This window comes from Dendropsophus ebraccatus, chromosome 12 (genome assembly GCF_027789765.1).
Source record: "Dendropsophus ebraccatus isolate aDenEbr1 chromosome 12, aDenEbr1.pat, whole genome shotgun sequence".
NCBI classification, from domain to species: Eukaryota; Metazoa; Chordata; class Amphibia; order Anura; family Hylidae; genus Dendropsophus; species Dendropsophus ebraccatus.
Genome location: NC_091465.1, coordinates 16,612,717 through 16,633,338, shown reverse-complemented (window position 1 = coordinate 16,633,338; position 20,622 = coordinate 16,612,717). Strand labels below are relative to the sequence as shown.

The 20,622-nt window shown below is 41.4% G+C and overlaps 1 protein-coding gene across 1 annotated transcript in view; it reads right to left on the bottom strand.

Annotated features, from left to right (window-relative positions):
* Positions 1–20,622, bottom strand: part of KCNJ5 (potassium inwardly rectifying channel subfamily J member 5) — a 72,691-nt gene that overhangs the window by 14,943 nt on the left and 37,126 nt on the right. The gene's annotated exons all lie outside the window — the stretch shown is intronic.

The window sequence follows — 20,622 nt, the reverse complement described above, 5'->3', positions numbered from 1 at the left end:
CATAATTAATCATGAAGCTCAGAGATCAATTCCACAGGACTTCATCCGTGCTACGGACAGATTGCGGAGATGGTGTGAATGCCCCCTCAATGTGTAATGTGCTTTTCTTTGATTACAATGAGAAAATGCTCCATATTTCACACTATGACCTCAAGCATACAATCCTTTGAATAGGGCTATCCCATGTCCAAAATTACAGACAAAGAGAATAAAGTATGTGTCAGAAACTCAAGGGCATTGAGAGTACTGTGTACTGTGTGTATTACACTGTGTCCACATACCCTTATTACTTTATGGAGAAGAAATTACCAATCTCCTCATGTCCTATTGGTAAATTGTGAAATCGTGGCATGCACATATATTCCTTTTATATCACATGATGCATCTTCTAATATAGGAATATTTTTCCCGACAATCAGTCACCGGTGAACACTCAGGGGACCCGATAATAGTTGGGAATAGTAACACAGGAATATCGGCAGTGACGGATAGCTACGGGACTGCAGACAGCAGCCGCTCCATCACTAAGCAAAGGATTCATCTCTGTTATTAGTTTTTAATCTCGACTTTCCATTTATATTCTGGATGAAGATGGAAAAACCTGTAGAAGAGAAAATGTCACCCTGTTCTCTAAGTATGAAGAAATAAGTGATGCTTGGGTGATGTGCCAAAACATTACAGTCAGCTAAGGTTTACTGCCTTATAAATGTATCTGGTTGTACGCCATGTGTAGAATATATATAGAGTATTAAACAGGAACAGTGATATATATAGTGAATACAAAAAAAAAAAATTACTTTTATTATTAATAATAAATAGTAGTAGTACTAGTAATAATAATAATAATAGTATTAGTAATAATAATAAATTATTTTTATTATTATTTTTATTATAATTTTTTATTAATACTACTACTAATAATAATAAAAATAAAATAATAATAATAATAATAATAATAATAAAATAATAATAATAATAATAATAAAATAATAATAATAAAATAATAATAATAAAATAATAATAATAAAATAATAATAATAAAATAATAATAATAATAATAATAATAATAATAATAATAATAATAATAATAATAATAATAATAATATTATTATTATTAATAATAATAATAATTACAATGGACCGAAGAACTTACAAATGTGGATAACAACTCTTTACATCCTGACCCTCGCTGGCCCACAGGCACCCATTCTGGCATCAGCAACTATGTAAGCCCGTAAAGGTGTAATCCAGGATTAGAGAAAGCCAGTTTCTTTCAAAAACAACACCATTCCTGTCCTCAGGTTGTACGTGGTATTACAATTCAGCTCAATTGAACAGTGCTGCAAAACCCCACACCAAAACCGAGGACGGGAGTGGTGCTGTTTCTGGAGGAAAGTGGCCATGGTTTTCTAAGCCTTTAATTTCCCCTATAACTGATAAGGAAACCGGGAATCGAGCATTGTAAAACCAAGAAGAAACTCCAACACATCAAATGACCTTAAAAAAGAGGAAGAGTTTCTGCATTTTACATATGTTACACTCCTGGACATCATCTCTGATCCTCATTACATGCAGGGTATTTCCCCTCATTGGACCAGGCGGCTACGGTCCACAAGACTCAATGCATTCCTCTGACATAATCATCTTTAGGGCTGCAACATAATCAGCAGTTACAAAGGTCTAACACAGGGGTAGGGAACCTTGGCTCTCCAGCTGTTGCAAAACTACAACTCCCATCATGCCTGGACAGCCAAAGCTTTAGCTTTGGCTGTCCAGGCATGATGGGAGTTGTAGTTTTGCAACAGCAGGAGAGCAAAGGTTCCCTACCCCTGTTCTAACAGGTCCCTTGGTTATAATCTGAATGCTATAGGAAATTACCTTTATTGATTTTAGGTAAATCTGGTCTGTATTTCATTAAAGTTCACATTTATCTCCAATTTATCTCCAATAGTACGATGCGCCCTCCTGATCCCTTCCTCGCCTGTCTCTCCTTCTAGCATCATCCTAAGCAGCAGTAACATAATGCGAGAAGAACCCAGCCACACGCTATAACACAATACACGCTGCAACACAAAAAGTTTTTACTCCAATTCGTCACACTAGTGAATTACACAAAACAATGAGAGTGGTCAGTGTCGGATCAGGATGGATTTTCTCACCTTCGAACAAGGAGAAACGGAAATTCTAGGATAAGAGGAGATGGAGCGATTGTATTTATACTCTCACATCCCCACATAAAAGCATTTTTTATATTAGTACTAAACATATGCTATGTACTAGTATAATGTACTATATAGGTTGTGATACTATACACAGAAATCCATACAACAAGGTCACATCACATACATCACACAGCAGTCCTCACCCAGCCTTTTGGATACAGCGGTGCCCGCACATCCCAGTAGCGCCATTCACACAATAAAACAAGTTCCTGGAGAATAAACCTACATGTAGGATGCAGACGTGTGACAGGTGTAGGGGTGACAGCCAGTGTCTTCCTCTCAGTGATTCCAGCTCCTGCTGCTCTGACATTCCCCATCCTTTGCCTCCAGCCATGTGATTAACCCTTTCACTCAATACTCCCCCCCAGGAGGCTCCACACAGAGCAGGGGGGTGGACTGTGCAAAACACAGCACTGAATGAGGATTCCTACTAAATTAATAGAAGTATCATCTCACAGCGGTCCGAGAGACCCAACTCTTCCTTAATCCCCCTTTCAGCTTATAGGGTATACAGCTTTATGTTTATGTATGTTGTATGTATGTAAGCCTTTTGTGTTGCAGAGTGGGAACCTTTGATTATTTTTATACAGCTTTATGTTTTATGTATGTACGTGAGCCTCTTGTGTTGCAGAGTGTGAGCCTTTGATTATTTTTATCCATTGAGTGACATACGGCTGTGTACATGTGGCCCAGCAGTCTGTGTAACATGTTATTTTATCAATTTTTGTAAAAATCCAATCAAATCAAGGACTAAAGAAAAAAAACCTGCTGTGAGCAAGACCTAAGCGATTATACATACAAGGTGAAAGATCAGAAGATCCGGCGGATGAGGTGAAAGGGTTAGCCGAGTGCTCTGTGCTGCCAGGACTGTCACCGCAGAACATTCCTGACTGCGCTCCACAGATAAACGTCACCCAGATAGTATGAACATGAGCACAATGTGTCTGACCACCCACCTCCTTACATCCAGACCTATCACTACCCAACAGAACTCAACCTATCCAATCCCCTCAGAAGAGAGTCACAAAACAATATTCATACATATCGAAGGCTATTCTGTTGATTATTCTACATCAGGCAGGGGTCGGGGTCAGTGACAATATTACATCCCCTGAACATTTATAGAGTAAAAGGTGACAGGGAAGGGGACAGATGGTTGAGGTGAAGAATGATAGAAACAAGCAGTGGATAAGAGGTTGACTTCTTGCCCTGTAGAGATACAAGAGAGTTGGTTGGATAGGCTGGTAAAAGATTAGGAAAATCGGGAATTACCACCATAATACAATCAGTAAAGTCCAACAGTTTACAGGTTAGGGGGTGCAAATTCTTGCCTTACTCCAGGTCATCTTTAAAAAGTCACTGTCGTGTGTTTTTTTTTTTTTCTTTCAGAAATCAATAGTCCAGGCGATTTTAAGAAACGTTGTAATTGGGTTTATTAGGAAAATATGCCATTATCTGCATTCAGAAAGACTTTTCCCAGGTCCCCCCACCCCCTCAGTCCTCATTCACTGCTCATTATCGGAAAATCTTGACTCTTTTACATCAGTCGAGCCTTGTGTAATCTATGGAGAGGGGAAGGAGGAGGGGGGAGATTAGTCGCCAGCAGAGAGCAGAGAACAAAGGATTACACAGTGGGAGCTGTGTGAAAGCCGGTATTCAGAGGTCAGAGAGGTCAGTGCTGACTTCAGAGGAGATGGCACAGTGATGTACCTGTAAATGCACTCTTTGTTTTGTTTTGGTGCCTCATCTCCCTCCACCCGTCCTCGCTGCATAGAAAACCATGAAGACAGAAGGGAGAGCTTTAAACTGCTTTTTCATGATAAAAATGCATTTTTTTGCAAATAAACCCAATTACAAAAAAAAGACGACAGTGACATTTTAATTTAAAGTTTACCCAAGGTAGATGGATGTAGAGTAGCCACTATAATGCCTCCATATACTGCACATGCACAGAAGGAAGGATGATTCTCCCTTACATCTCTATAAGACTCAAGACCTCAGAAGCAGCAGAAGCCTTGAGGACAATATAGAGCAGTACTGAGCAGTAAGAGACTAGACTTACTTCTGCAGTGGAGGATCTATTAGGGGCCTTCCTTTTGTTTGCCATTTTCAACTGAGTCTAAAACAGCACAGCATGAAGCGCTATTTTGTCTAGTAAAATGACGGAAAGTAAAAATGGTCCATTGGATGCTTGGTTAGGGGGTCGCTTTTGGCAAATGAAAGTTCCAAATATGTTAGGCATCCCATAGCCTTTCATATAGAGGGAGAGTGTTTTAAACAACAGTGACCAATTATTCCTATTGTTATTAATGCCATAGATTTATTGCTTGTGAAAGGTTAAAAATGAAGGAGTAAGAACATGGGTAGAGAGAAATTACCTTTATTACCAGGGGCATTAAAAGGGGTACTCCATGCACTCCTATTTTTTTTTTTTTTTTTTTTTAGATGCGGGTTGAAGAGAAAAAATAGAAAACAGCCCATTCTCACCTACCATGCTTCCCTGGGGGTCCTCATGTCACTTCTTCTGCTCCTCCGCTGAATACTCCTGAGAATGACTTGCCTCGCCAGTGAAAGCCTGCTCAGCCAATCAGTGACTGAAGCAGGGCAGCGCCACGATCAGTAATTTTCCAGAGCAGGCTGTCACTGCTGAGACGGGTCAGTGTCAGAAGTAGCATTCGGAGCATTGCAATGATGTGACAGGAGGATCCTGGGGGAGTGTGGTAGGTGAGTATAGGCTATTTATTAAATTCTCTGCAACCTCCGTGTGCACTCACATCCGAATTCCCCACTGCTCACAATGGAGCGTGCGGCCGGAGCCGCGCGCGCCATTGTGTGCACTGACAGGCAGAAAACTGGCATGTCAGTTTTTTGAGGCGCCGCTAGGGATCCCGGCCGGAGTGTATACTATGTGTATACACTCCGGCCGGGATTCCCTTAGGTGCAGAACTACTCAAGTACCCTAGTAATCATGGCCGTTGTTGCAAATCGCCAACAGCAGCCGTGATTACTACGATACTTACTTAGTGTGAACATAGCCTTATACTATGAGAGAAGTCATGAAAGAGAAGAGACAGTTTACAGTTAGTATTAAAGAAGCTATGAAATTTAGAGTCCTTTGCTCTAGTAACATTTATCCACAAAGTCAGTCTGGATTCTGTGTTTTATGTACACAATAAAATCAAAAGAAAAAGGGTTAAAATAATACACATATTCAGTATATACCGTTATGCTTATTTGCACAGGTTCCTAGCAGAGATAATATATTGTAAGCACTCTGGTAGTAAAATTCATTTTTCCAGCTCCATCACTAGGAGGCAGATATTCACACAAGTCTTATCACGCTTCCTTGTATGCTGCCAAGATATAAGCTGGATGTGTTCCACTCCTATCTTAGGTCTTACATGACTGTGTACGTTTCCACAGATCTGTATCTGTATTGGGACATCATGGTCCATTATTGTTCAGCATCAAGTGCCATATATCACACCATAGTCTTGGTAGAAGAGCTAAAGGTTTTGTTTGCTATGAGACAGGCTTACATAGAATACCTCTAATTTTCTATCAAAGACACGATAATACAGTGAAACCTCGGATTGCAAGTAACTTGATCTGAGAACATATTGCAAGAAAAGCTAATAATTAAAAAAAAAAATTGTAACTACGTTAACAAGCAAGATTGGGTAATACGAGCCCCCAGTTTCCCCATCTCGATACTGTACTGGGTATAAAGCCAAGAAAGTCATTTTAACCCACTGCTACCTGATCAATTAGGCTGGTAATCAGACGCCTTCCAGCTCTCCTCCGGTGCCCATCCTTGTCAGGGACCCTGTAGGAATGCAGAGATCCTCCTGTGGAAGCGAGCGGCTTGGCCTTATCTCCTCTCGCTGCTGCCGGAGGACTGAGTGTTAGTGAGGCTGCAACGCCCTCCTACTCTGGTGTTTTACTCTGGCAGCCTAGAGCCTCCGTGCACAGATGTAACCCAATCGGTGAGTGCTCCAACTCCCCAGGGCCTTGTTTAGACATCTGCCGCCGCTGTTGAGCGCGTGTCAGTGCCATCTTGTCTACACATGGCGCTGGATGGTGTAGGACTTCTGCTTCCCTCTCACGCCTGAATAAACCTTTCAAGATAGCTGCTCCAGGTAGCCGGAACCAGTACCAGCAGGTTTGCAGCCACCTGGGAAGTGGTGTGGATGGAGAGTTAACTGATTAACCCCTTCTTTACAGATAAAGCCTTTTTTATAACAACACCTACTTTGTTTATGGGTTGTGGAACGAAACACCTGCACTTTATTTATTTATGTGAAATTGTGCTTAGATATACAAAAGATCTGGATTACAAGAACATTCCCAGAACGAATTATGCTTGCAATCCAAGGTTTTAATAAAAATGTCAATATATTTGTAAGGATCAATCATTGCAATGCTAGACAGCTCTCTGGGCAAATACGAGGCAAGGGGCAGGCAGGACTCCTTTTACAATGCAAAGTAAAGACTGACAGACCCAGGCACCAATATTAGCAGCTTTTCTTGAACACTTATAGACAACAAGAAATCTTTTGGCAGTCTCTCCCAGGGTAAGTGTTCCAGAATCCCACTCTCCCACAGTAGCAGTCTGCCCAGGCCTTGTTCCAGCACTTCGCACAGAACACTCCTTAACACCTGAAATCTATACGTGGTAGGAAAAACCAGGTGGTCGAATGACTCAGACTATACCCTTCCTGGTTGTCAAGTATGCATATCAGAGAACATGCATTGCTAATGGCATTACAAGTGCATGCACCAAGCTTCTGTCTGTCTGCCTAGTCTGTGGGTATATGATGGGCCTGAGGGCGTTACGTTAGAATAAAAAGGCTGAGCTTTTCTGGGCTCATGCAGCCTTGGGAACCCCCATGGGCTTTATGCCCATAATTTGCATATTTTTTATGCTAATTGTTGGGGCACTGGATTGTAAGGGTAAAATCCATGGATTTAAAGGTAAGAAGCCCTATGATCCATCACCTTTAGTTTAGGCATTAAAAAACTGGTCCACCAGTTACTAATATATGACTCAGAATCTATATTATAATAACGTGTGTCTCAATCATAGACGAACAGTCCTTACAGCTGGGCAGTCCTAGTTCAGACATGTGAAAAATAATCCACAGTGTTTACCAGAAGATATTTACTTCCTTATACAATACTGTAGACGTCCATCACTAATAGTCTTCAGTGTCACCTGTGATTTCCCAGGGAAGGGTGGGTCCAGCTTCCATGGTTCCCAACCTTAAATCTGTGCTGCCTGCACAACAACACAAACAGCTTAAAAACAGGCCTGGTAAAGACGCCAACAAAAAGGAAACTGTGGAACATGGTAAGGACTGTGCAGGGATGAACCCCATCTATCTTGGGGGTAGTGATGCTTTCTTTGCTTTGCAATTTTAGTTTATGGAGGAGGGCAGTGATGTTTCTAGGGAAAAAAAACAGACCTTTTTCCTTAACTCCCATGTAAGGTTTGAGTATATATGGAAGTAGTTACAAGATACCACAGAAGCAAGTATTAATACCAGCCTTTCAACAATGAATAGACCCGACAGCTTCAATAAACTTTGCATAGATCAATGGCAAAATGTGTATACAAGTAACTTAATAATATACCTTAACAGAGAAAATGCCTCTTTCTCCATTTAAACATCCCCCCCAAAGCATTCTCTGACATGGTACACTGAGGGATCAGATTACAGCTGCCCATAAAAGTCTAAAAAGAGTGGAGGAGGGAGCTGCAGAGACAGAGAGGCATAAAGAAGACTCTGAAAGCTTTAGTAAGAGTAATATCTCACCCTAGTGCTAGATGTACTTCTTATACTGCCCTATAATGTCTTCCATGTTTCCTAGATGTGTGCAAAACTATAAAGTGGAGTTGGTGTCCCGATATGTTCAGCTGTGCAGTAACTGTGCAGCTGTAAGGTATGGACATATCAAGTGGCTGCAATATGGAAAAACATCTAGCTGACCTATGGTTATCCCACAGGCAGAAACCCCAGTATGTCCGATTCCATGGTGCAGAGTGCAGACACTAGTTTGCTTTTACTGAGGATAAACTACCAGATTCTGCAAGACTGGTATCTTTCAGACTGGCAAAGAATAAGCAATTCCAGATTTTACGAAACAACTTTTTGTTGCAACATCCTCTATAAATAACAAAGTCTCAAAAGTTTCACAACTATCCTAAGATACACTAGTCACTGTGCACACAGTAGTAATTCTCATAAACCTGGATGCAGCCAGAACGAATGTAATCATCAATTATCGAGTCCTTCCATATAGCTGCAGTAACTCAGCGGGTGACCACATTGCTATGTACTATGTGCCAAGATACAATCTGCCGTTAACCAGCAGCAGTTGGACATTAAAACGCAGTGTTCATCATCAGGTGACTATATTGGGCAAGTGGGTAATCTCCTATAACCTAGTAAATACATTCCTTTCTGAGTTCTACAGTAGATTTTTGCCTGGGGCAGGAAGGCTCTCCAGTGCACTGAGCACCACATACAGCACAGGGCAACAAATATACAGAGATCTAACAGAGAGGACTTAGAGGAGAAAAAAAAACACACACATCTATCTAGGTCCCTCAAGTTACCATATAATTGGTTCCAGGACGACCATTGTATGTTGAAACTATTGTGTTTGGAGTCCAGAACTCTATTGAAAACTGGTAAATGGCTCTAAAGCTCCCAAAATGAAAAAAAATAAATAAATAAAAACTTTAATAAATTTTTTTAAAATTATATGGATAAATCAAGTCCTGTACAGTCAACATAGGGTCACAAAGAAGAAAGTGAAGCCGCTCTCACCTGGTGCCTAAAGAAGAACTCATCCTGGTGCAGGTAAAGCACAGTACGGGACACGTAGTATCATACACTACTGTAGAGAGGAGATACTAGACAGCCTGCACCTCACCAATACTGGGGTTTGCTAGTAAAATGACCACTTTTATTAGTCGATCACCATCTGTAGCATTGTATGTTAAGTCTGGTCTCGAAAGGACCATTGTATGTTGAAAATATTGTAACCCGAGGGAGAACTGTAATATATTTTACACACACAAACAATTCTCACTGAGTATTTTTGTACTTTCTCCAGACCAGGTTGGATCTGTAGGCATCTCATTATGCAGTGAGAATGTCTAGGGAACAAACATTATATTGCACAGCAGAGCAAACAACGGACGTCCCTGTATGTGTGTGACTTAGTCCTAAAAGGGTGTGAGTTTGTTAAGCAACATGGAGGAAATGTGTTTAATAATGTAAAAAAAATCTATAAAAACCAGATTAAACCGGTCATGAAGGAAAGATGACAACATGAAATAAAAAGTATTGTCGGGGTGGTAATTTAGCACTTTATAAATGGATGTAAGTAATGTGTGCAGTTTGTACAGCAGCACCATACAGAGAGGAAGTTTCAGCTTCTGCTGCTGACCCACACCATCAACTCCCATCCCTATCAATAGAAGGGGGGGGGAGATACAGACTGAGGGCTTTACATGTACATGAAATGATGGGCACTAGGTTGGGAACCAGGTTTGCTATCATATAGTTTAGCGAACAATAGTTTAGCGAAAAGATAATTCAGAGAAAAGTAGTTAAAGCGATTGTGTATATAGTATGAACAATGAGTGTTTACACCAAAAGAGTTAAGAATGATCAACAATGATTTTGAGGAGAGAGGAAAACTGGATCCAGTCCTGGGAAACTTCTCCCAGATTCCCAGCACCTGGGTAGGAGCAGCAGTCAGACATGCGGCTCAGCCAATCACTGTCCGAGACGGGACAGCACTGAGGCCAGTGATTGACAGAGCAGCCTGTCACTTCAGAGAAAGGTGTAGAAGCTTCAGCAGCAGAGGCAACAGGACACCGGGGATCGTGGGAAGGTAAGTATATATGTTTATTATTCATTATATTTGAATACTATCGACTGCCAACTGTATACCTCCTATTACACGGAGCGTTGTGCAATCGGCAATGATGATTTTTCAACATGTTGAAAAACAACGATCAGCAGAGGGTCGGTTCTTCGGCCTATCATTGACTTTACTATACAAGGCAATATCTGCTACATCAGCCTTATAGGGCCTTAAGTGAGGGGCTCAATTCCATCAGGACAAAGCACATGCACCCAAAACAGTAAACATGGATGCAGGAATGGGTGAAATTAATGCAGGCAGCTTTAAGGCACTTAAACCCAGCTGCATAAAGACATGTTGGTGATTTAGTGTATCAGACTGCCCCGACAGGTTTCCTTTTTTTGTATTTCATTTAATTTGTGAAACACATGTCCCATGCTGCATTTGGTGTGCAGCAGGTGATGCATCTTAACCCCTTATTTGCCTAGGCCTCTGAAAGCAGTAACATCAATGCAGCCATGCATAAACAGAGACAGAAGCCTAGGGAGTAGAATTCATCCTGCGCTACTCGGTGCTGTAAGGGGCCTCTTACAAGGAAAGATTATCGTGTGAAGAATCAAAAAAAAAGAAAAAAAAAAAAAAGAATTAAATTGTTGGAATTTAAGCTATAATCTTTCCATGTGTATACAGACAATGATCAATTGACTAACGAAAATTCAAATTACATTGATTGCATCTTTTAAGCTGACCATCATTTTCAACATCATTCGTTCGTTCGTAATTACAAACGTTTGTAGACTAGAGTATATGATTGTAATTGCAATTGTAACGAACGACTATAGCTCCGTGTGTTATGGTGAATTAATTCAGGTCTTTCCCAAAAGCGCTTGTTTGCAATTGTTTATCGTTAGTCGGTGAAAACAACCCTAAAGGTCCTATTACAAGAAGTGATTATCAGCCATTACGGCTGATAATCGCTTTGTGTGATAAAAGGCAACGATCAGCCGACATGTACATTGTCAGCTGATCGCTGTCTTTCAATACGTACAAAGAAAAACTACCACAATAGCAAACACCTGCTACCATTGCTCTGCGTAATAGGATTCTCAGGAGTAGACTGCAGCTATCTGCTATGGGCTGCCCAGACGATCTAACGATCACCAGAACAGCTCCCCATGACCCCCCCCCCCCCCGCACAATAGCGCCACCAGCAGGCAGGGGAACGAAGAGCTAGCGAGCACCGACCTGACAGGTTGGCGCTCAATTGCTGTGAAGATCAGGAATCATAATCAGGGCTTAAGACTGCTGAAGACCACTCTATGGCTATATTTGGTAGCACTGTCAGGGCAGAACATTAGGATGCATTCAGGGTACCATCCCAGTAAGAACTACATCTTTATATAAGCCTACACATGTACAGAATCAGATAAGAGGACAGACAAGACTAAAGTCAAAACTCCAGTCATTCAGAGACTACTCCTTAGAATAATACTCCGCCTGTTCTACAAGGGTGTAATCCTGAAATCCATTATTCAGTCATTCAGCAGAGCTTGTTACAATGAAATGGTTAAGGAGAGGCTATAACATTTATTACTGCCCTTCACCTCTACCCTCTCTCCCAGAGCCGGTGACTCGAAGCATGGACCAGCATATAAAGCAGCCAACCCTTGCCTACACCTGTATATAAAAGGACAGCCCTAGGAGAGAAAAAACAGTTCACACCAGGGAAAGGATCAAGGTGGAGAAAAAAAAAGTCACCTCTGTAGACACCAAGTGTCCTGGTGAGTAAAGAAGTATAGACACTGTTCATTATCATCGTAATAGATGACAGAGAAAGTTTTAGAAGTTTTTTCTAAGTCTTGAAAACTTGTGATCAGGGCTGCTACACTTTTTTTCTTCTTCTTTAATTTAGGGCAGCAATTTTTTTATACAGATAAACCGAAAAAATTAAATCAAAGTTTACAAGTAATATGTTTATAAGTAGTAGTAGTATTGATGTGGGAAAACAAGCAGCAGTCAATGTGACCTGCAAAATGGTGAAGAGAACATTTTATTCCTCTATGCATCCATTCCTGATTTTGCTTTTAACATAGCAAATACAAAATACTGAACAAATCTGTAGTGTGTGAATGTGGCTGTAGAGGAAAGTTCCAGCTCAAGCTTCTTGTGAGCGGCTGCAGCATCAATGGTCATCACAGGATGTGACCAAATGACATTCCCTGTGTGTGACGCATTCTACTATTATGTTTTTACTTGATGGTGAAGGAAGCAATGCAAGCAGAAAAATGATCAGGTGTATTATACACTGATGACTAGATGCCGGCGTATGATGGTGATGATGATGGATGAGGACAGCAGCAGCACATTAGGCTATAGTAGACAGTGGTGATGCACACTGATCATTGTATGTACATCTATGGTGTCCTGAAAGAAGGTGACAGCATGTATCATCGTAGGCATGCTTATAGTTATAGACAGTGGTGCTTATTATTACTAATAAGAGGCTTTAAATACAGACGGATACAATAGAACACAATAAATGATCTGTGTGTATATATGTAGGTATGACATCTCATACACTAAAGGTCAAAAGTTCCAAGGGCATTTTCTATTCTCCAAGGTCGTAGGTATGTGTTACATGCACTGGAAACCACCTATAACACTTATTCTCATTGCTCCTTTTTCATTTCCTCTGTTTCAGGACTATGGTTCTGGTTAGAGATGAGCAAATTTACAGTAATAACAAAGAAAAGTGTTTTATTATCTCTGCAATCTGCTCATCAGCCGTTTGCCTCTTCACTCACTGTCAGAAGTTTCCCAGGACTAGATCCAGCTTTTCCCAGTACCCAGGGTGGAGCGGCAGTGAGTTAAAAGCCAGAAGCCGGCTAAGTGGATTGCAGAGATATTGAAACGCTTTGCTTTGTTATTGCTGTAAATTCACTCATCTCTAGTTTTGGTATTCAGCAAAAAAATGCTTAAAAAGGTAACATAGTTATGCTTGTAAGGGGTCAAGTAAAAATTTTTTTTGCAAATGCATTGATTTAGCAAACTTGCCTCATTCCTGTTATGCTGCTTTTTCGCTCCCATTGTCGACGGCTCGTTGTCTAGGCTATCAACCACCGCTGTAAAAGAATATCCATCTATAATGTAGATGTTTAGAGCTCTAGTGTGTAAAAAAAAATATATATATAATATATGCATATACACACACACACACACACACACACACACTATAGCTCTAAACATCTACATTATAGTTATATATACTCACCGGCCACTTTATTAGGTACACCATGCTAGTAACAGGTTGGACCCCCTTTTGCCTTCAGAACTGCCTCAATTCTTCGTGGCATAGATACAACAAGGTGCTGGAAGCTTCCTCAGAGATTTTGGTCCATATTGACATGATGGCATCACACAGTTGCCGCAGATTTGTCGGCTGCACATCCATGATGTGAATCTCCCATTCCACCACATCCCAAAGATGCTCTATTGGATTGAGATCTGGTGACTGTGGAGGCCATTTGAGTACAGTGAACTCATTGTCATGTTCAAGAAACCAGTCTGAGATGATTCTAGCTTTATGACATGGCGCATTATCCTGCTGAAAGTAGCCATCAGATGTTGGGTACATTGTGGTCATAAAGGGATGGACATGGTCAGCAACAATACTCAGGTAGGCTGTGGCGTTGCAACAATGCTCAATTGGTACCAAGGGGCCCAAAGAGTGCCAAGAAAATATTCCCCACACCATGACACCACCACCACCAGCCTGAACAGTTGATACAAGGCAGGATGGATCCATGCTTTCATGTTGTTGACGCCAAATTCTGACCCTACCATCCGGATGTCGCAGCAGAAATCGAGACTCATCAGACCAGGCAACGTTTTTCCAATCTTCTACTGTCCAATTTCGATGAGCTTGTGCAAATTGTAGCCTCCGTTTCCTGTTCTTAGCTGAAAGGAGTGGCACCCGTTGTGGTCTTCTGCTGCTGTAGCCCATCTGCCTCAAAGTTGGCCGTACTGTGCGTTCAGAGATGCTCTTCTGCCTACCTTGGTTGTAACGGTTGGCTATTTGAATCACTGTTGCCTTTCTATCAACTGGAACCAGTCTGCCCATTCTCCTCTGAGCTCTGGCATCAACAAGGCATTTCCGCCCACAGAACTGCCGCTCACTGGATGTTTTTTCTTTTTCGGACCATTCTCTGTAAACCCTTGAGATGGTTGTGTGTGAAAATCCCTGTAGATCAGCAGTTTCTGAAATACTCAGACCAGCCCTTCTGGCACCAACAACCATGCCACGTTCAAAGGCACTCAAATCACCTTTCTTCCCCATACTGATGCTCGGTTTGAACTGCAGGAGATTGTCTTGACCATGTCTACATGCCTAAATGCACTGAGTTGCCGCCATGTGATTGGCTGATTAGAAATTAAGTGGTAACATGCAGTTGGACAGGTGTACCTAATAAAGTGGCCGGTGAGAGTGTATATATATATATATATATATATATATATATATATATATATATATATATATATATATCTATAATGGATATGTTTAGAGCTAGTGTGTAATACCTGTATATACTTAAATACACACACCACACTATAGCTCTAAGCACCTACATTATAGCTATACAAACCCACACACCTGCCAGACCACTGCTTTTACAGCAGAGTGGTGGTCGATAACCTAGACCACGAGCAGTCAAAAATAAGTCGTTAAATTTAACCTAAAAATTACCGTATATTGACGTCAACAGTTTTCCTCAACTTTAATGTGTGTGGGCACCATAAGAAACCAAGTGACAGTCATACAGATTAGATTACAAGCAGACATCATTGAAACTGGCTCTATGTCCTTAAAACTCTCTTATTTGAAGCTGGCCATAAACTATCTTGTGTGAAGCTGGCCTCCCTCCTGATCCCCATATACATATGCTCGTCTCGTCTCGGCTCAGCGTGCATACATTCTCCAGGAAAAGGGGGAGAAAGCTACTCTGGCGGTGGCTCATCTCTCTGAGAATAAAAGAATCAAACATGTTGAAACCCAACTGCTTGCTCCGTTTCCTCCCTGCCGTCATAAGATCGGGTAGCCCCCATAAAAATCTGCGGGTTTGTCTGTGAATTATGTAATGTTTATGGACAGTGTAAGTATTACTCTATCACCCTTTAACAAGCGTTGTTCCCCAGGCACTATCATTAAAACTGAAATCTGACAGGTACAAGGTAAGCATCTCCCAGAAGCTTCTAGGTAAAGCTAACCACGTAGATTGACAGCGCAGAGATGCAAAATATTACAGTGGAATCCTGTTTAGGGCCATTATTACATAAGGAACATTCCATAACCAGCATGACCGTATTCTTAGAATTGCTCTCCTACGTGGGGTAGCACAACAGAGAAAATTATCTGGGAATGGGAACATCTACCACTTAGACCTTGATATAATACCAGCCGGTAGGTCATTACCGGCCATTCTGTAACCTGCTCCTGCAGAGCTGTATGCAAGGTGTGGCGCTTATGGAGGCCCTACCCATCTATGGTACGGAGCTCTAGAGGCTGCGTGTGCTGCCTCAGTACAGGTTTGTATAAGGAGATATTCTTACCCAGAAGCTTCTGTGACCGTAGCCTTAAAGGGATTACCCAGCGCTACAAAAACATGGCCACTTTCTTCCAAAGACGGCACCACTCTTGTGTCCAGTTTGGATGCAGGTTTTGCAACTCCGTTCCATTGAAGTGAATGGAGCCTAATTACAAACCACACCTGAACTGGAAAAAAGAGTTGTTTTGTCTCTGGAAGAAAGTGGCTATGTTTTTGTAGCGCTGGGTAATCCCTTTAAATTGAAACATTTCACCTGAGAAAAGTGTCATATGTTATATACATTTAAAATTGAGCTTTGAAAGGTGTCACAATGTATGCAGGATCCGGCTTGGCGTGCAATCCATCTGTGGCCAAAAGTTCAGGTATCCATTGAGGCGATCATGCCAGATTCGTACTGCGTGCAACCCACAAACCCTGCAGGGATAACTGAACTTCCAGGTGCAAATGGACTGCATGCAATGAATTCAGTTTCTGTATTTATTGGATTGATCTAGTTCAGAGATGGGGAACCTTGGGACCTCCAGCTGTTGCAAAACCACAATTCCCAATTTGTCATGCAATTCCCACTTTGTCATGCATGGACAGCTTTGGCTGTCCATGCACGATAGGAATTGTGGTTTTGCAACAGCTGGAGGGCCGAAGGTTTCCCATCTCTGATCTAGTTGAACCTTTAGAGATTAGGAATTTTAAAATAAAACTTTTACGACCAAGTTCACAGTCACTTGATTGGATAAACTTTTTATTCCTCTTTAGCAATGGCTACACAGCATTACTAAGCACATCAGTCACTGCTTTCTAAGATTTAAGATAAGACAAACCAATAAAAGATTTTATTGCAGTAGTCGGAGAGAAAAAAAAAAGAGAAAGAGAGAAAGAGAGAAAGAGAGAAAGAAAGAAAGAGAGAAAGAAAGAGAGAAAGAAAGAAAGAAAGAAAGAAAGAAAGAAAGAAAGAAAGAAAGAAAGAAAGAAAGAAAGAAAGAAAGAAAGAAAGAAAGAAAGTCAAAGAGGATTTTCCGAGCTCCTAAAGAGCAGTCATCTGTAAGTGTCCTATAACATATCAGGCAGAATCGGGCAGATACCACTACTTGTAGTAAAGACAGCGATCAGCTAAGGAGCTGATCATCAGATGATCTTTGTCTGTAAAAGTCTCACATCGCTCTGTGTAATAGGAGATGCGCAGTCAGCGGTTGGTGAAAGAGTATAGAAAATAATAAAGTTATTACTTACCTCTCCAGGCTCTTCCAGTGTCCATCTGGCTTTTCACTGCTCACCGGCCTTGCTGTATTAAGTGTAATAGGCTTGGTAAGCGAGCACCAATCTGGCGCTCACTTACATAGACAATACCTCCTTAGGGCTGTATTACACAGCCTGATATTGGCCACCCCGAGAAAGCTGTCTGTGGATAGATACCTGGCCTTGGTTTATGCCTTATCACTACACTGACTTATAGGGCCACTAAATATGGCGGTTTCCCTACAGGAGCCGCCCCTTCCTGGGAGGGATATCTGGCTAGTCCTGTGTTTCGAGACTCTTTAATGAGGCTTCACTGGCTCTTTTTGTATATCCGTATTTCCATATTGAGCGCTTTAACCAGCAGCAGTTATCTTCGGCTGGTCTCCCTGAGATCAGTGATCTGTTTCCTTATATTGTGGCCTGCAGCACTGGTCCATCTCAGCCAGTGACTGGCTCAGCGGCCTGTCACTTCAGAGATCGGCTCAGAAGTTCCAGGCGTGGCTGCGGGCAGAAGCTAGAAGAACGAAACAATAATCTGCCAAATTGTCCCGATTCCCAGTGTAATGCTAGGACTAAATTGTGGCTATTCAAAGTATATCGGCTACCATTGCGTGTGTAGGATTATAGGATAGTCTTCATTTTACAGCTTTAAAAGTCCTTCACTGATGGATGACCCGTATGGCCGTATACATGAGACTTCTAGGTCACCCAAAACGTTTGAAGTAGGCTTTTACTCATTCAATGGAGATAGTTTGCAGAGCCAACAGAATGTTTAACAACATAATATAGAACAGGGCATACAGTAGTACCATCTAAACCAAACACCATCAGACAAACCTCATATAATTACTTTAGGATTTCTCTGTGCATTGTGCCATTGTTTGAGTATTGTACTCTCAAGGATTAGAAATGGCCATTCTATTCTTTAACATGAGGTTATTCAAACAAACCCAACGAGATTAGTATATTCTATACTTAGTGCAACACTAGCATGTAAGATTATTGATTTTACCTGTGTATAAAACCCATCCATCCAGCCATCTGGTAGAGAGGTTTAGACCTATGGTAAGGACGCTTCCATAGTGTAGGCCAAGGAATTGGTCAGATCGCTGTAGCCTCTCCCCAAATGAAGTTTTGTGACATATGTTCCGGTTGATGATTTGTTCTCTGTCCTGTGCCAATCTGTGGCTGATGTTCGGTTTTAGCCACTTGTGGCTTTGCACACGGCTGATACTTTAAGGACAGATGATGTTACTATTCACTAATAATATTGTAAGTACTTCACCTTTGTATTAATATCTATGCAAAAATGTCCGCAATCTCATACTAAGAACAACTGATTTATTGTATTTCTGCTATACCATCTGTAAATAATCCTTTTATATTTTTCTTTGAATTTTTTTAATCATTTGCTTTATAAAATTGTGTTGCATCTTAAATTGGTCGCCTTCCTTAAATACGTATCTGAACCTTTTGCTTAAAAAAAGTTAGCAAAACAGCCAGGTTATCACTTTGTGTAATAGGGTCCTTATTCCATCCCCCCCACCCCCCACCCCCCCCCCCCCCCACACACACACACACAGCCTTGCTTGGGACTCCAGGTGTCAATCAACTGGGGGAGGGTTGAAAGCATCATAGCTTACATCCGATCCGATCAGGAGCTTAAAATGTCGTTATAACTTTCAAAACCTAAATCAACAGTAGACGTAACATAAAGCAAGTTTGCAATATACATTCAATATTTTTTGTTGTTATCATGCTGCACAACAAAGCTGAACTTACCAGAAATCCAGGTCCAGTCTCCTGAAGGCAGATTTTTACACTTCCAGCGAGTACAGAGAGTCACGGCTCTATGTCAATGTCAATCACATGACTGCCTTCTCTCTGTGAGTGATCAGATGACATGGGAAACACTTCCTGTTTTCTGACTCTGAGGGAAAAAAAAAAAAAAAAAAAGTCAGAAAACAGGAAGTGCTGTGTTCTCCATGATAACTAAAAAAAAAAAAAAAATGTAAATTGCAAACTTGCTTTATGTCACATACACTGTTGATTTAGATTTAGAAAATTATAAATGACAGTGACACTTTAAGAAAGCCTCTTTGACCAGAGAATAAAAGCAATTTTCTACATTCTGGAAGCACAGCTGGATATATGTAAGGTAATATGTATCTCCTTGTCCTAACACCTATCAAATAATGTCAGCAGTTTGGAATGTGAATGACAGCTGACAAGATTCACTTTTAGGCTGGGTTCACACTACGTATATTTCAGTCAGTATTGTGGTCCTCATATTGCAACCAAAACCAGGAGTGGATTGAAAACACAGAAAGGCTCTGTTCACACAATGTTGAAATTGAGTGGATGGCTGCCATTTAATGGCAAATATTTGCTGGTATTTTAAAACAATGGCTGTTATATTGAAATAATGGCGGTTATTTACTGTTATATGGCGGCCATCCACTCAATTTCATCATTGTGTGAACAGAGCCTTTCTGTGTTTTCAATCCACTCCTGGTTTTGGTTGCAATATGAAGACCACAATACTGACTGAAATATACGTAGTGTGAACGTAGCCCCCCATTGTAAACAATGCCCCCACTCCTTAGACTCCTTAGTATTGGCAAATTACCAAAATAACCCATCACCTGACCAATGTTTGGAATCTTTCATGGGAAGTCGAGCTTAACCACAACAGAATAATCTTCGGAGAGATGCTTCTCTTGGGCAGGAAGGGGATAGTGGTGCGCTGGATGGGGGAAATATCTCCTGTATCCCAATCTAAAGACCTAGTCAGCATTGGAATTGGGGTTGTTTTGAAAAGCTTCTAAAAGGTGTTGAATAGGTGCTGTAATAGACCTCTTACACAATTTCTTGGAGCTGTACTCTCCCTTTGTCCCTTTCCTTTCACTTTCCTTCTGTGCATATAACATACCGTAATCTCTTTTTGTGAACAGAAGCTGCCATGAATAGTTTAATAGTTCATTTTATTTTAATAAGGCAGTTTATCACCTCCCTGAAGGAGCGTGACCTGGCCCCAGTACCTTGTAGCAGCCGGACACCACTATCCAGTGCTGTGCTCATCAATCTCTGGCGGGGTGGTAAAAAAATTAAAATAAAAAAATATTCCAAGTTTAATTCAGGATCCCAGCCGCTGCAGTTCCACCCTCATGCCTAGTTACCAGGAGCTGGGATTGTGCATTAATATTTAGATTTTTTTTAAATTACCACCCCGCTGAAGACTGATAGGCACAGCAATGGATAGCAGTGCCTAGCAGCTATAAGGTACAGGGGCCAGGACACACTCCCTCAGGGAAGTGATTGGTTCCTTTTAAAGGGTTTATCTAAGCTTGGAAAACATGGCACAACACAGAGCCTGAGGGTGGGGGGGGGGGGATAGGTTGCTGTTTTTGGAAGAAAGCAAATATGATTTCCTGATCCTGGATAAACCATTAAAGGGGTACTCCAGCGTGGGGGCACTTTTGCGCTGGGACCGGAGACGAGGTGGCCGAGGGAAAAGACGCCCACTCACCTCCCCGGTTCCAGCGGCCGGTTCCGCATCGTAGCACTCCGGTGCCCGGGTTCCGGCACGCTGGAGTAACCTTTAATGGCCTGTTCACACATAAGGGTCCTGGATAACCCCTTAATGGCCCCTTCTCTGCTCAAAGAATTGACTTGTCAATTCC